General features: G+C 36.5%; 1 pseudogene; it reads left to right on the top strand.

The window, feature by feature from the left end:
• Positions 1–7,728: 7,728 nt before the first annotated feature.
• LOC127566235 (uncharacterized) lies at positions 7,729–14,534 on the top strand (annotated as a pseudogene).
• Positions 14,535–14,770: the final 236 nt, after the last annotated feature.

Here is a 14,770-nt window from a genome sequence, read left to right as displayed (position 1 = left end):
GATGGAAGGAATTCATAGTGCGCAACACCACGAAAATCGAAAAAAACTGTCATCATGACCTTGATTTTTGACCCTCCTTGAAGTCTTTGTACCACTTATAAACCTTTTTTTGTGACATGGTAGAATCATGCAACATTTTGAAACATTTCGGCACCCGAAATTTGATTCCGCACACAAAATTTAATGGAACTTCTTTATTGAAAAATTTCACTCATTGTAAAAATCGCCGAATGCACTTTTTGTACTTCAGAAAAACAGGCATATATTAAACACTAATGATTATTTTGATATGATATTTGGCATAGAAGTTACTGACAGTCTTGCCAACCTAGAAACAAAATATTTCGACGAATGGACTTCCGCACGAAATATAAATTAACAAGTAAGAAAGCTACAGTCGAGTGTGCTCGACTGTGAGATACCCGCTACCCATTTTTAATAAAAGCAAAATATTGCGGTATAATTTTCAAAATATACCGAATATACTGCAAAAATACTAAAAATATACCAAGTGGTATATTTGGAATATCGATATAGTACACCATTCTAAATATACCATAGACGGCACAATGTACCAGATTGTCGGCCAAAGCAACTAAGAGCCCTAGTAAGTAGGCGTTTTTGCCCATACAAAAGTATTTCTTTAATAACTTCCACAATTTTTATCTGATCGCAACCAAATTTTCAGGAATCATAACTACTATAGTAATTATAGTATATACCAAAATTCGCAGCTCTAGCTTTAAATTTACGCTTGTTATTCGATTTTTTTGATTTGCGGGGGCGGAAGTGGGCGTGGCAAAAATTTGAAACAAACTTGATCTGCGTGCAAACATAACAAATGCTGTCGAAAAAAAATTATAGCTCTATCTCTTATAGTCTCTGAGATCTAGGTGTTCATACGGGCAGACGGACAGACGGACAGACACACAGACGGACAGACGGACATGGCTATATCGTCTCGGCTGTTGACGCTGATCAAGAATATATATACTTTATAGGGTCGGAGATGCCTCCTTCTACCTGTTACATACATTTCCTGTCGGCACAAAGTTATAATACCCTTCTACCCTATGGGTAGCGGGTATAAAAAGTCTTACTACTTTTTGCCCACAGTAGTATAATTTTCGACAGCATTCGTTATGTTTGCAAGATCAAGTTTGTTTCAATTTTTTTTTGCCACGCCCACCTCCGCCCCGGCAAATAAATAAAATCTAATAACAAGCGTAATTTTAAAGCTAGAGCTGCGAATTTGTGTATACAATAATAACTATAGTATTTATGATACCTGAAAATTTGATTGCGATCAAATAAAAATTGTGAAAGTTATTAAAGAATTACTTTTGCATGTTCAAAAACGATTGCTTACTAGGGATCTGAGTTGCTTCAGCCGACAATCTGTTATATTGTGGTACTATATCGATATAATAAATATACCATTTGGTATATTTTTAGTATTTGTGCAGTATTTTCGGTATATTTTGAAAATAATACCGGAATATTTTGCTTTTATTCAAAATGGGTAGCGGGTATTTCACAGTCGAGCTCACTCGACTGTAGCTTACTTGTTTGATATGGTGACACCATCACGGTCAAGTTGTGTTGTGAAACTGCCACTTGTAGACGTTTCACGGATATAAAGTTTCCAGAAGCCTCCTCACAATACAACACATCCTCCAGTGTTATTTTACAATTATTGTGCAATCGCACAACACCACTCTTGGTAGCGTAAATGAATTGACCTTGCTTGGCCACAGTGATCTTCAGTGGCGAGTTCCACACACTCAGCATACAGCGAGTCATTATTTATTAAGAGATCACTCACTCCCGAATCAAGGATAAAATTATATACATATATCCGTGTCTCATGGTTGGTTACCATGAATGCTATGCCGTGTGAGGTGATGGTTTGAGCTTGTCTATTTTCGTTTTTTTTTTCATTAATTTTATTTGTATTATTATTTTTATTTATTTTTTATTTGGGCTGCAAGGACGACCCAACATTGTTGTGGCTGAAAGCGACCGTACCCAAACTGGACGAATTGTGGGAGGGGGCCAAGCTGGACCGTCCATGCAGAATGCGACGGTCCTGTGCCCTATAGCTGTGCAGGGCGAGCACGTGATCATTCAGATCAATAAGGAGGCAGAGGATCTGCTGTACATATAAGCGCAATGGGAAAATGCAAATACATATATAATATCAATCTAATCTATTTTTTGGAAAGAACGTACAAAAAATTTAAAAATGTGGTTATCAAACTTTTTTTTTTAAATCATACATTTTTTTAATACTATTATATTACTTAAATTATGAAAGATAGCGCGTAATTGTTAGTCAAACATACCGTACTTCTGCAACTTTCTTTGTTTCTAGTTCTTGCAACAATTATTTTTGTATCTGGAGCATGAATTTGTGGCAGCAAAAGGTAGTAAGTGACTAACATACAAAATTTTCGACGCCAGTTGTCAAGTTATGTGAATCTAAACAGGTTCTTGAAAGATGGTTCGATTAACTAACTCAATAATACTAATCTTCATTGTGATATGTGCTTTGTTTTCGATGTCTGAGCAAATTATTTTTAAAGTAGACGGTTTTCCAATCAATTTAAATGACATATTAAATGCCCAAATAATGCCGGCTCATGTTTTTTTATTGGGATTAGATGAGCACAGGGCTGAAAAGTACACGCAAGACTTTCTGTCTGCCTTACAACGCATCGAATATCACAGGTTAACTGGTTAGTAGTATTCCAAACGCTTTAGATAATTTTTTTATCCCTACAGAAAAATGATGCAGCAATTCATGGCATCGGATTACTTGACTAATCAAATAATAAAATGGAAGATGGCATACAACAATTTTAAAATTGGGAAACGTTTTGGAAAACTACAAAATGAAAATAATTCGACAACAGAAGATGCGGAAAATTACAGAGCAAAGAAGTTTCTATATGATATTGGCTCTTCGCATTATAATGAATGGCTTAAGAGGTGAGTTTATACACTGATCACCACTTGAATGACACCCTGTAAGCTCTATTTACAACTGCTCATAGCTCGAAAGCAGAATCGCAAAATATCGGTATTGTTTTATATTATTAGTGTGTAATTATTCTTCGCTCTTTCTAGTAGTATTATGTTATAATACAACATGCATTTTATTTGGTCTGTTTCTTTTGCACGTGCACACTTGAAGAAACTAAAAATCAAGAAGAAGCCTCTTTACCTTTCCACACACAACATGATAATGCCCCTATACATACGGCCCGGATTGTTAAATCGTATAAAGCGAGCCAAAATGTGGAGTTATTAAGCTGGTCACCCAGCCTTGAATGAGTAATTTGAAAATTTTCCGCTAACATACATACATATGTACATATAGTATGTATTAATATGTCGCAGTGTGATTCCCAGTAAATGTAGCGTTCTGGTAATTTGGGAATTCGGGGAATTCCCTGCTTCTGCTTTACTCGTTGATATTGAGCGAAAGCACGGCAGCAGAGGCAGAGACGCTCTGCTGCTGAGTGAGGTTCGATGGTAAGATACCAAGAGTCTTGAGTAAGACAGTGATGGCTGTATACGCTCGACTTGAGTGAGTTTATGACGTGAGCGTGTATGCAATAGTTAGTTGAGCTTGGGTATTCGAACCGATCGGAACTCGCTGTGCAGCTGCATAAATCAATAAAAGCATCAACATGGATAACATACCCTTGTCGCCGACCGACATACCCTTGCCGCCGACATATATAAAAAGTAAAAAAGGTACAGACGAGTGTGCTCGACTGTGAGATACCCGCTATCCATTTTGAATAAAAGCAAAATATTGCGGTATTATTTTCAAAATATACCGAAAATACTATAAAAATACTGAAAATATGTCGAATTTGGTTGGTATATTTATATAGTACCCCATTCAAAATATATGTACCATAAATAGCCAAAGCAACTAAGACTACTAGTAAGTAGGCGTATTTGCCCACACAAATGTATTTCTTTAATAACTTCGACAATTTGTAAAAAATTGCAACCAAATTTGCAGGAATTACAATTACTATAGATATTACTGTATATATACTCTAGCTTTAAAATTACGCTTGTTATTCGATTTTTGGTGATTTGCGGAGTCGGAAATGGGCGTGGCAAAAATTTTAAACAAACTTGATCTGCGTTGAAACACAACAAATGCTGTCGAAAAAAAACTTTATCTCTTATTGTCTCAGATCTAGGTGTTCATACGGACAAACAGACAGACGAACATGGCTAGATCGTTTTGTTTTTGTTGACGCTGATCAAGAATATTCATACTTTATAGGGTCGGAGATGCCTCCTTCAGAAGGAGTCCTTCTACCTGTTACATACATAAAAAGACCCCCAAGACAGTTTTAAATTCCACTATGCACGTCATGCTTTAATTCGATTAAATGTGGTTATACATTGGGAATTGCAGGCAAAATTAATTAACTGAGCACCAAAATAAAAATCTCAAAGCATAACATTGTGATCAGTAAAAATCTAAGAAGTTATTCAGGTAATAATCTTGTATTCGCTCGCTCTCGCAGTCGCAGTCGGACGTGTTTTTTTTCTTCCCCCTTAAACTTTGTGATTTTTCATTGAATTTCATATTTATTTACAATTAATATAAAATTAATTTTACTCTCTCACTTGTGTTTAACTACATATCGTTAAATCACTGTGTGCTTTCTTGTATTTATTATATTATTATAATTTTTCTGGAAATATAACAACAAATTGTGTGGTCAAACTTTGCTTTGCTTTGTTAGCAAAACAATTCTGTATTCGTTGCCGCTGCACTTTGTTTTTATACCCGCTACCCATAGGGTAGAAGGGTATTATAACTTTGTGCCGACAGGAAATGTATGTAACAGGTAGAAGGAGACATCTCCGACCCTATAAAGTATATATATTCTTGATCAGCGTCAACAGCCGAGACGATCTAGCCATGTCCGTCTGTGTGTCTGTCTGTCTGTCCGTCCGTCCGTATGAACACCTAGATCTCAGAGACTATAAGAGATAGAGCTATTTCGACAGCATTTGTTATGTTTGCACGCAGATCAAGTTTGTTTCAAATTTTTGCCACGCCCACTTCCGCCCCCGCAAATCAAAAAAATCGAATAACAAGCGTAATTTTAAAGCTAGAAATTTTGGTATATATAATAATAACTACAGTAGTTATGATTCCTGAAAATTTGGTTGCGATCAGATAAAAATTATCGAAGTTATTAAAGAAATACTTTTGTATGGGCAAAAACGCCTACTTACTAGGGGTCTTAGTTGCTTTGGGTGACATATACCATTTGGTATATTTTTTAGTATTTTTGCAGTATATTTGGTATATTTTGAGAATAATACCGCGAAATATATTGCTTTTATTCAAAATGGGTAGCGGGTATCTCACAGTCGAGTACACTCGACTGTAGCTTTCTTACTTGTTGTATTTTTATTTACATTCGCGCTCTTCTTTTTCACTTGCTATTCTTTGCGCTCAACGCTGTTACAATAGTAACTCTCCCTCTCTTGGTGTTGTAGTTGGCTATCGTTTATCTTGCGTCTCGCTCAGCGCTGCCAACTTTTGACCAGCAAAAAAGCTGTTTTTGACGGAATGAATGGAGAAAAAAACTCAAAAAAAAATATTAAAAAATCCAAAAAAAAAAGCTAAAAACAAATGTATCAAAAAAAAAAGAAAAAAAAGTCTTCAAAAATAACAATTTATTAAGTTCATTTTTGTTTAAAAGATAAAGATTTGCATTATTTTATCGTTATCTCCTTAGTCTGTCTCATTTGCGTATGTCATATTAGTGCCTATCATCTGCAGATATTTTATAGGCACTTCATAGTCGACGCAGCATTTTCCCATCCGTCACAATCCGATTCTCTATCAGGCATGCTCCGGTTTTCACTTTCGGTTTTCGTTTTCGTTTTGAAAACGAAAACGAAAAAATTGGTGCTCCCGTTTTCACTTTCACAAGATTTTTTCGAATTGCAAAACGAAAAAATTTGACTTGCCGAAATGAAAAGTAAATGCCTTTTTCTATATTAAATCGGATCTTATTTGCAAAAGGAAAAAGTAGTTGACTCATTGGTTTATTGTCGATCTTTTAAGACCGTCAGCAGATCAATTAGGCTTGTAATTATTTTTAAAACGACTAATTTCTGACCCCACCTCAAATTTGGATATCAAATTTTGCCGTCGGCAACAACAATTTTCGTTTTGGTAAGCGACCGATAGGTCCGACACCATGAGTTATCGCCTAAGCTGCCATACTTTCGATAGAATGAAAAAGCAAGTTAAAAATACTTGTATAATCAAACGGATGGCGATAAATTTGTTGAAGTTGGGTAAAATATGTTTTTTAAAAATTAATTAATTTAATTTAATTTGTTATGTGCTAAAAGTGTATAAAAAAATTGTTGGAATAACCGGAATGAAATGCATTAAAAAGGTGGCATCCCCATTTTTTGTGGGAAACAGCTGATTGCCGTTCAATTAATTTTTTTAAAGAAAGTTTCAAATCTTTCTATGCAAAAAAACAAAAGGCAAATATATTTCATTTAGGGGAAGCATAATTATTTATATGCAGGATAAAAAAATCCTTTTGTGAGTTCAATCCACGCACGAAATTGGACATACAAAAGACATTTTTTCGCGTTGTTTACTTTTAACCAAAACACAAGTCAGCTGTTTTAGCAGTAAAAAATGAAACGTTCCGATAGCAAAACGATGACCAAAAACGTGTGAAAACCGGAGCACCTAAAAACGAAAAACTCGGTTTTGGTCCCAAAACGAAAACGAAAAGTGAAAACCGGAGCATGCCTGTATATTACAATAAAAATGAATAGAGTATATCTTTTGCTTGAAATTATTACTTTAACTTATGCTTAGAATGCATTCCTTAATTTGGATTTAATTAGGTTAACCTGGCAAATAGCCAGAAATCGCGTATGACCAGGGCAAACACAATATTTGGATGGCCACATTTGCCAACTCAAAAAATCTCCGGTTTTCCCCAGAATCTTTAAAGACCAAAATTTGTTTGTGTTGCTGATCAAATTGAAATGGAAACACTAAGCGAGTGATGAAATTAGCGTATTTCGAGAAAACAATCGATACGCCAACACATTTTCTGGATTGTTTATAAGTGACTATCGTAAAGCTGCCACTTTTCCATATTTTGTACTTTTGTGTTAACAACACAAAAAAAAATTGGGAAAAAGCCAACTGAATCTCTAAAAATGTCAGAATTCCCGCTTTTCACAATTCCCGCAATTCACAAATTTTTCCCGCATTTAGCCTTAAAAAAAAGTCAGTTTTGACGGGAAAAAATCCAAATTGGCAGCACTGGTCTCGCTCGACTTGTTCTTACTCTCTGTGTTTTTATGCTCTTTGTAAGTACAGATCATATTAGTTTGCAATTAACTTACCTATTTTGTTTATATTTCGATTTTTTTTTACTTGGTGCCAAAATGGGTTTTGTTTGTTGCTTGTTATGCGACAACGTTGCACATGAAAAATGTGCTGGCGTTAACGGCCGTATTGTGGATTTGATTTCGGCCAAGTCAGGATTGAGATGGACTTGTGAACACTGTAGGGACTCTGAACGCTATACTGCTGGGTTTATACGGCAGACGCGAACTGGTTTTAAAGATATCTTCGCGGGCTTTTAAAAACTCTCCGATAGCTTTTCTGCTTTGGATTCTGGGTTTAAGAGTATGAAGCTCTTGACCGAATCTCCGAAGCGTAAAAAGGCCAATACGCGTCTGTCGATTACCCCAATCGAGCTTTCTGTCCCAGTTGATGTTCCAAGTTTATCTGTACCACCTGCTGAGGAATTAATGTCATTTATTTCTCCGTCTCCTCAACCTTCGGTAGCTCTGGATGTTCCACATCATGACATTACGTCATTAAGATTGGAGTCTCCTGCTCCGGCTTCGATTTTGTTGTCCACTGAGATGGAGTCGGTTGAAGAAATTCAACCATCACCATCCTCTGTTGAGATCGTTAGTGCTGTAACAATAGAAGCCTCCAACTCCTACCTCAGTTGTCCGCAACACATTAGTTGCAGTGCCACCTCTTGAGCAGATTTTCGTTTCAAGGCTTTCCCTGATACGACATCTGATGATGTTCGGGCTTATATTAAGTCCAAATCTCAAGCCAGGGTTAAAGTGGATAAATTTAATTTCTCATACGAACGGGAGATTTCATCAGTGTTCCCGCTGAACAATTTAGCATGATGTGCAGTAAAGAGTTTTGGCCAGAACACCTATTAGTCAAGAATTTGTTGCTAAAAAGAAAATTCGGTCTCCGGTTTCTCTTCTTAGTAGTGACAAGAATTCTATTTCAAAGCCTTCTTCTAAGTCTGTCAGCTCAAAAAACTAACATCCTCTTTACTTCTTGGCTATCAGAATGTAAGAGGTATTTTCAGTAAACTTACTGACTTATATTTAAATAGTATATCTTTCCCTTTCAATGTCATTTCCTTTACTGAAACATGGTTAAAAAATTACATCCTTGATACGGAAATCTTTTCTAGTAGATTTTCCGTATACAGACGTGACCGCAAGGTACGTCGCAGTGGTGGGGTTTTAATTTCAGTAGATGCTCAATTAAATTCAGAATTGATTGATTACACTTCTGATATTGAGCTAGTGTCTGTTAGATTATCACTACCAAAGGATAATCTTTAACATTTTTATTTCTTGCTCATATATCCCCCCTGCTTCAGATGATGCTTTATATTTAGCTCATTTTTCTATTATTAATAAAATTTTTCATATGCTTTCTGATCGTGATCACTTTATAGTCCTTGGTGATTTTAATATTGCTGGGGTGTCATGACATTCCGCCAAGAATCTAAATGGACTTTGCCCCTCTGTATCCCATGTTTTTATTGATAGTCTCTTCGGGGTATCATTGTCTCAGATTAATGGTATTCCAAATTGCTTAAACAGGTCTCTAGACCTTATTTTTGTTTTAGACCCAGATTCATGTTCTCTATCGAGAATATCTCCTATATCTTCCCCTAAAGACCCTTACCATCCCACTTTGGAAATTATGTTGGAGCTCCCATTTATTGCGTCAGAGTCGAGTGTACGTTGTGGTGAGCTTTCTCGTTGTTTTCGGAAAACCGATTTTGAGAAACTTGCTGCTCTGCTTACATCTCAAACTGATTGGTCCCAACTTTCTTTGTCTACGAACTTGGATATAGCGGTTGAATTTTTTTATTCTACTTTGAATTCGCTATTTGATGCTTGTGTTCCATCAAGTATTCCACATTTGTCTGATAAACCCTTATGGTTTACTAAGAAATTATCGAATTTAAAAAATCGTAAGTCGAGACTTTACAAAAAATTAAAGGGACCTGGCTCTTCTTTTGATTTTCTGCGCTATTCTGTTGCTCAAGCTGCTTTTCGCACTCATAACAATGAGTGTTATAATAATTATTTGAGTAGGTGCAGAATAAGATTACAGCGTGTCCGGATGGAGTACCTAGCTGTGTGCTAAGGTATTGTGCTGGTAGTATCTGTAAACCGCTTTTTAAATTGTTTGAATTATCCGTTAACTCATGTTCTTTTCCTAAAATCTGGAAAAAATCATACATTATACCTATCCTAAAAAAAAAGGAGCAAATCTAAAGTTCAAAATTATCGCGGTATATCTAAATTGTCTGCGATTCCGAAAGCATTTGAAAAAATTATAACTTCTCAACTGCAACATCTGTGTAAATCTATAATTTCACCTTACCAACATGGGTTTGTGAAGTCTAGATCCACTTCTACTAACTTATTGGAGTTCTCTTCTATTGTAATTAAAGGATTCGAGAATAAAATGCAAACGGATGTCATTTACACCGATTTTAGTAAGGCTTTTGACTCTGTTAATTATCACCTCTTACTGTATAAGCTTAATGTTTTAGGGTTTCCTCATAGCCTAATTGAGTGGATATCCTCATACCATTCCAACAGAATTCAGAATGTTTATTATAATGGTTTTCTATCTAAATGTGTCCAAGTCACTTCTGGTGTGCCCCAGGGTAGTCATTTGGGTCCTCTATTGTTCACGTTGTTCATAAATGATCTTCCTTCTGTTATTGAGCATTCCCGTGTTCTTATGTACGCCGATGACGCTAAGCTTTGCCTGACAATTAATGACAATCTTGCGAGCTCACTAACCTTAATCGCCTAGAATCTTGGTGCAGAGTAAATATGTTACATCTCAACTGCAATAAGTGTAAGTTTATGACCTTTTGTAGAGGTTCTTCCCAGTTAAATAACTATATGTAATATGATACTCCTCTTGAGCGAAATGAAGGTGTGAATGACTTAGGGGTTCTGCTTGATGCAAAACTAAAATTCGATAAACATATTCTGTCTGCTGTAAATGGGGCCATGGGTGTTCTGGGATTTATAAAAGACTTTGTACGTCTCACTGGTTCGTCCTATCCTCGAGTACGGATATCTTGTCTGGAATCCCCAGTATAGGGTTTATCAAGATAGGATTGAATCGGTGCAGAAACAATTCTTATTATTTGCTCTTCGTAGCTTAAATTGGAATCCTAATATTAGATTACCATCGTATCGCAGTAGACTTTTATTACTAAGCCTTCCTTCTCTTTCTGACCGTAGAACTATGCAAGGTGCTGTTTTTATACAGAGACTAATTAATGGTGAAATAGACTCTTTGGACCTGTTAAGTCAAATTAGTTTTGCAGTTCCTGTCAGGATCACTAGGAATTTTCTTCCTCTTCTCATTTCACGTAGATCTACTAACTTTGCTTGCCATAATCCCTTCCGTATTCAGTGTGTGAACTATAACAATCTCAATAACGTAGTTTGCTCTAGTAAATCTATTCCTTTGCTTAAAACCTTAGTATTAGCTAATTTATCGAGTATTTAATTGTAATTTATCTTATTATACATATATTCTAACATATTTTTAATCTAATTTAATTAGCTGTCCAGCGTCTTTTAATATTTATTCGCGGTTTTCGTGTAATGCATGCTGTTCACAAATTTATTTTGTTTTGTCTGCGTGTCAACAAGCCCGTGCTTGGTATCGCTGGGCCACTTGATGGTGCTGCCGTTAGTACGTCAACGTCCAAATATGACAGAAAACGACTGCAGCTGTCTTGATTGCTTGGATTTAACACTCTACTGTAGATTTCGCCAGATGGTCAGGATAGTTCGATACGAGAGATGTTGCGTGAGGTTAGAGGTTTGAGAGAGAGATACGCACTACGATTGTTGTGCGTGTATGCTTGAGCCACTGCGACAGACAGAGATACAAGTATGTTCGTTGCAGTATTTTCTGGAGAGCATTTTCGGTATGCTAGAATGCTGGCGGGAAGTCTCAAGTTGGCACTGCCAACTTGGCAGTGGCGTGATCAAGTGTATTCGCCGTATACAATCTGCGCAATTGAATATGAAAGATCTTAACAACAATCCGACATCAGAAGTTGGATCAGTGCCAAAATCAAGTGGTGCGTCCACAAAATCAAGTGGTTTTGCCAAAATTTAACCCAGATGTAACTGGAGCTGATGCGACTAAATGGTGTGCAACGGCAAGCATTATTATGGACGAACAGCAGATTGATGGCAGCGCTCTTATCATGATGTTGAGTAGTTGCATGCAGGGCAGTGCTTCAGCGTGGCTTGCACAGATCTGCTATCCCGGCATTAATTGGGAGCAGTTTAAAGAACTATTTATACAGCGTTTCGAGATAAAGGAAACGCCGGCAGTTATGTTCCTGAATCTGCTGAACAGCCGTACGGCCCACAATGAGTGACCTGCAGTGTACGCAAGCCGTATGGTGACGTCATTGACCACAAAATGGCGCAATATGAACGTCGAGGAAATAGCTGTATCCACGGTACTTGCGCATATGGCCAATTTTGACAACCGTTTGCAACTCCAGATAGAACCGAAAGCATTTACATTTGACAAAAAGCGGAGTTCTGGAAGTACTGATGGTGATACTAGCGAGCCAAAATTGTGTGCCACTTATGCAAGAAACCAGGACATAAAATGGCGGAGAGTAAATTAAAACGGTCTGGATCGAAGAATAAGCAGCATCGCGATTTGCAGAATGTGACCTGTTACCGGTGTGGACAACTTGGGCATCTTTCGAATCGGTGCACGAACAATGCAGCTAAATCTGGAGCAATTACTGAGAAGAAATGTAATCAATGTTTTGTGGCTGAGCTAAAAGGAGTTTTGACACACCAGGGTGAGATCTTTCCTATTTGTTTCGACTCTGGAGAAGAATGCTCGCTTATTCGAAGAAGTGTTGCCGATAAGTTTGATGGCAAACTTATTAATAATATTGTCATAATACGAGGTATTGACGACATTGGCATCTCCAGTAAACTACAAAAACTATCTAAATGTATTATTAATGGAAATATTGTAGAAATACTGTTAGATAGGGAAATCCTTAAGGATACGCAATCATCTTGACACCTGATAAATTTGAATTTGTTAAGTCTAAATCTGTAAACGTCTGTAAAGTATCTGAGCCATCTGCCTTGTTACTTAATGTTGATACTGAAATGGTTGGTAATGACAAGGAAAACTTAATTAAATTACTTGAAGACTATTCAGCTGCATTTATTGATGGAATCCCTTGCACAAAGGTTAATACGGGTGAAATGACAATTAGATTAATTGGTCCAAACAAAACTGTGCAGCGGCGTCCATATCGTTTGAGTCCAAATGAAAAAGAAATTGTACGTGGAAGGATAACGGAATTGTTAAACTTCTTAAATTTGCGTTGACTATCGTGAACTGAATGGATGAGGTATGAAAAGATTGAGGATTGTGTTGGATGTACTGACTGCAGCGGGATTCTCTTTTAACATAGCAAAATGTGGATTCTTAAAAACTACTGTACAATACTTGGGGTATGAGGTTTAGTTAAGACCTAATCCGCGAAAAATTCTTGCGTTAAATTCCTTGCCTCCACCGCAAACAGTTCGTAGCGTAAGACAGCTTATGGGATTGGCGTCTTATTTTCGAAATTTCGTGCCTCGGTTCTCACCAGTGTTGCCGTCAGCTCGTTACAGAAAAAGGCTAGATTGATTATAAAAAAAGGATAGAAAAGGACAAAAATTTAAAAAAAAAGGACAAAAAACAAGACAAAATATGTTTTCCATACATTTTATGTAATATCATTCTTTATTGGTTGCCAACTCGTTTAGAACATCGTCAATGTCATCATTGCAAACTTCTAAACTTTGATTTATTGTAGATTGGTTGCTTCCAATCATTTTTAAATATTTCTCAGGATTTTCCTATTCATGGCAACATACGCCGTTCCGGCGTAGCCCAAACCTAAAAAAGAAAAAACAATTTCAATAAATGTGTGAAACAAAAGAGTATTAAAATATTTACCTGATCGATAAAATCGCATTTAAAGTTTCTATTTGCAGTCGGTTGCGCAATTTGGTTTTTACCAAATTAGCTTGGCTAAAAACACGCTCAACTTCTGCATTTTTGATCACGACACATCCACTGCAACAGATCCGGCTGATTTAGCCATGAATCACGGAACTTTTGTTTATAAACTTCTTTTGGAATATTTCCCGCACAAATTTCACAATAAAAGTAACAACTGATAGCACTGTATATCGATATATACGATTTACGATTACAACAGGGTTACATTCATTTAAAAGTGCTGCTATCGATATAAAAATAATGTAAATTTGGATTACTTTTCAGCCCTTTACACAAAAATAAAAAGCGGATAAAAAAGGCCAGGTCAAAATAAAAAAAGGACAGATAAAAGGCTAGGGGATGTTTTAAATTTTTTCCGGCTGACGCAGTTAAAAACCGGACAGATCTGTCCGGAAAAAGGATAAAACGGCAACACTGGTTCTCACAGATGATGAAACCGATATATTTCTTAACTTCGAGTAAAAGTGTGTTTAATTGGAATAACGCGTTGGAAGATATTAGAAAAAATATTATTGCTATTCTTATAAATGAGCCTGTACTTGTTATTTTTGATCCACAACATCCAATAGAGTTACACACAAATGCAAGCTCTTACGGTTATGGTGCAATGTTAATGCATCGAATCAATGGTAGTCCTCATGTAATAGAGTATTTTAGTAAAACTACTTCCCCTGCAGAGTCTAGATACCATTCATACGAATTAGAAACCTTGGCAGTGGTAGAATCCGTTAAACAGTTCCGTCATTATTTGGTTGTTCATACGTTTGTAGTGTATACTGATTGTAATTCTCTTAAATCATCGCGGACAAAGATTGATCGAACACCAAGAGTGCATCGTTGATGGGCGTATTTGCAGTCGTTTGAGTTCAAAATCGAATATAGAGAAGGAAAGCGCATGGTGCATGTGGATTTTTTATCGAGAAATCATATTCAGAAAGCCACCAATGTTGAAAAGTCTTTAGTACCTGAAATGCGTGTAAATTTGGCAGAAATCTCAAGTGACTGGCTTGCTGCTGAACAGCGACAGGATTCTGAAATTACTGATATCATTAACATACTCTAAAGAGTTGACAGATGATGTTGCACAGATGTTGGGAAGAATGATCTTAAGGAATATGTGATAGTACAAATTGATGGCTTAACAAAATTTGTTTATTTGTTCCATACTTTAAGATTAGATTCTGACAGTTGTATTCAGGCAATGAAATCATCTATTTCTTTGTTCGGAATACCGCAGCTTATAATAGCTGATCAGGGTAGATGTTTTACTAGTGGGAAATTTTCAGAATTTTTTACATC

This window comes from Drosophila albomicans, chromosome 2R (genome assembly GCF_009650485.2).
Source record: "Drosophila albomicans strain 15112-1751.03 chromosome 2R, ASM965048v2, whole genome shotgun sequence".
In the NCBI taxonomy this organism is placed as follows: domain Eukaryota; kingdom Metazoa; phylum Arthropoda; class Insecta; order Diptera; family Drosophilidae; genus Drosophila; species Drosophila albomicans.
This window is presented reverse-complemented; position numbering and strand designations above follow the sequence as displayed.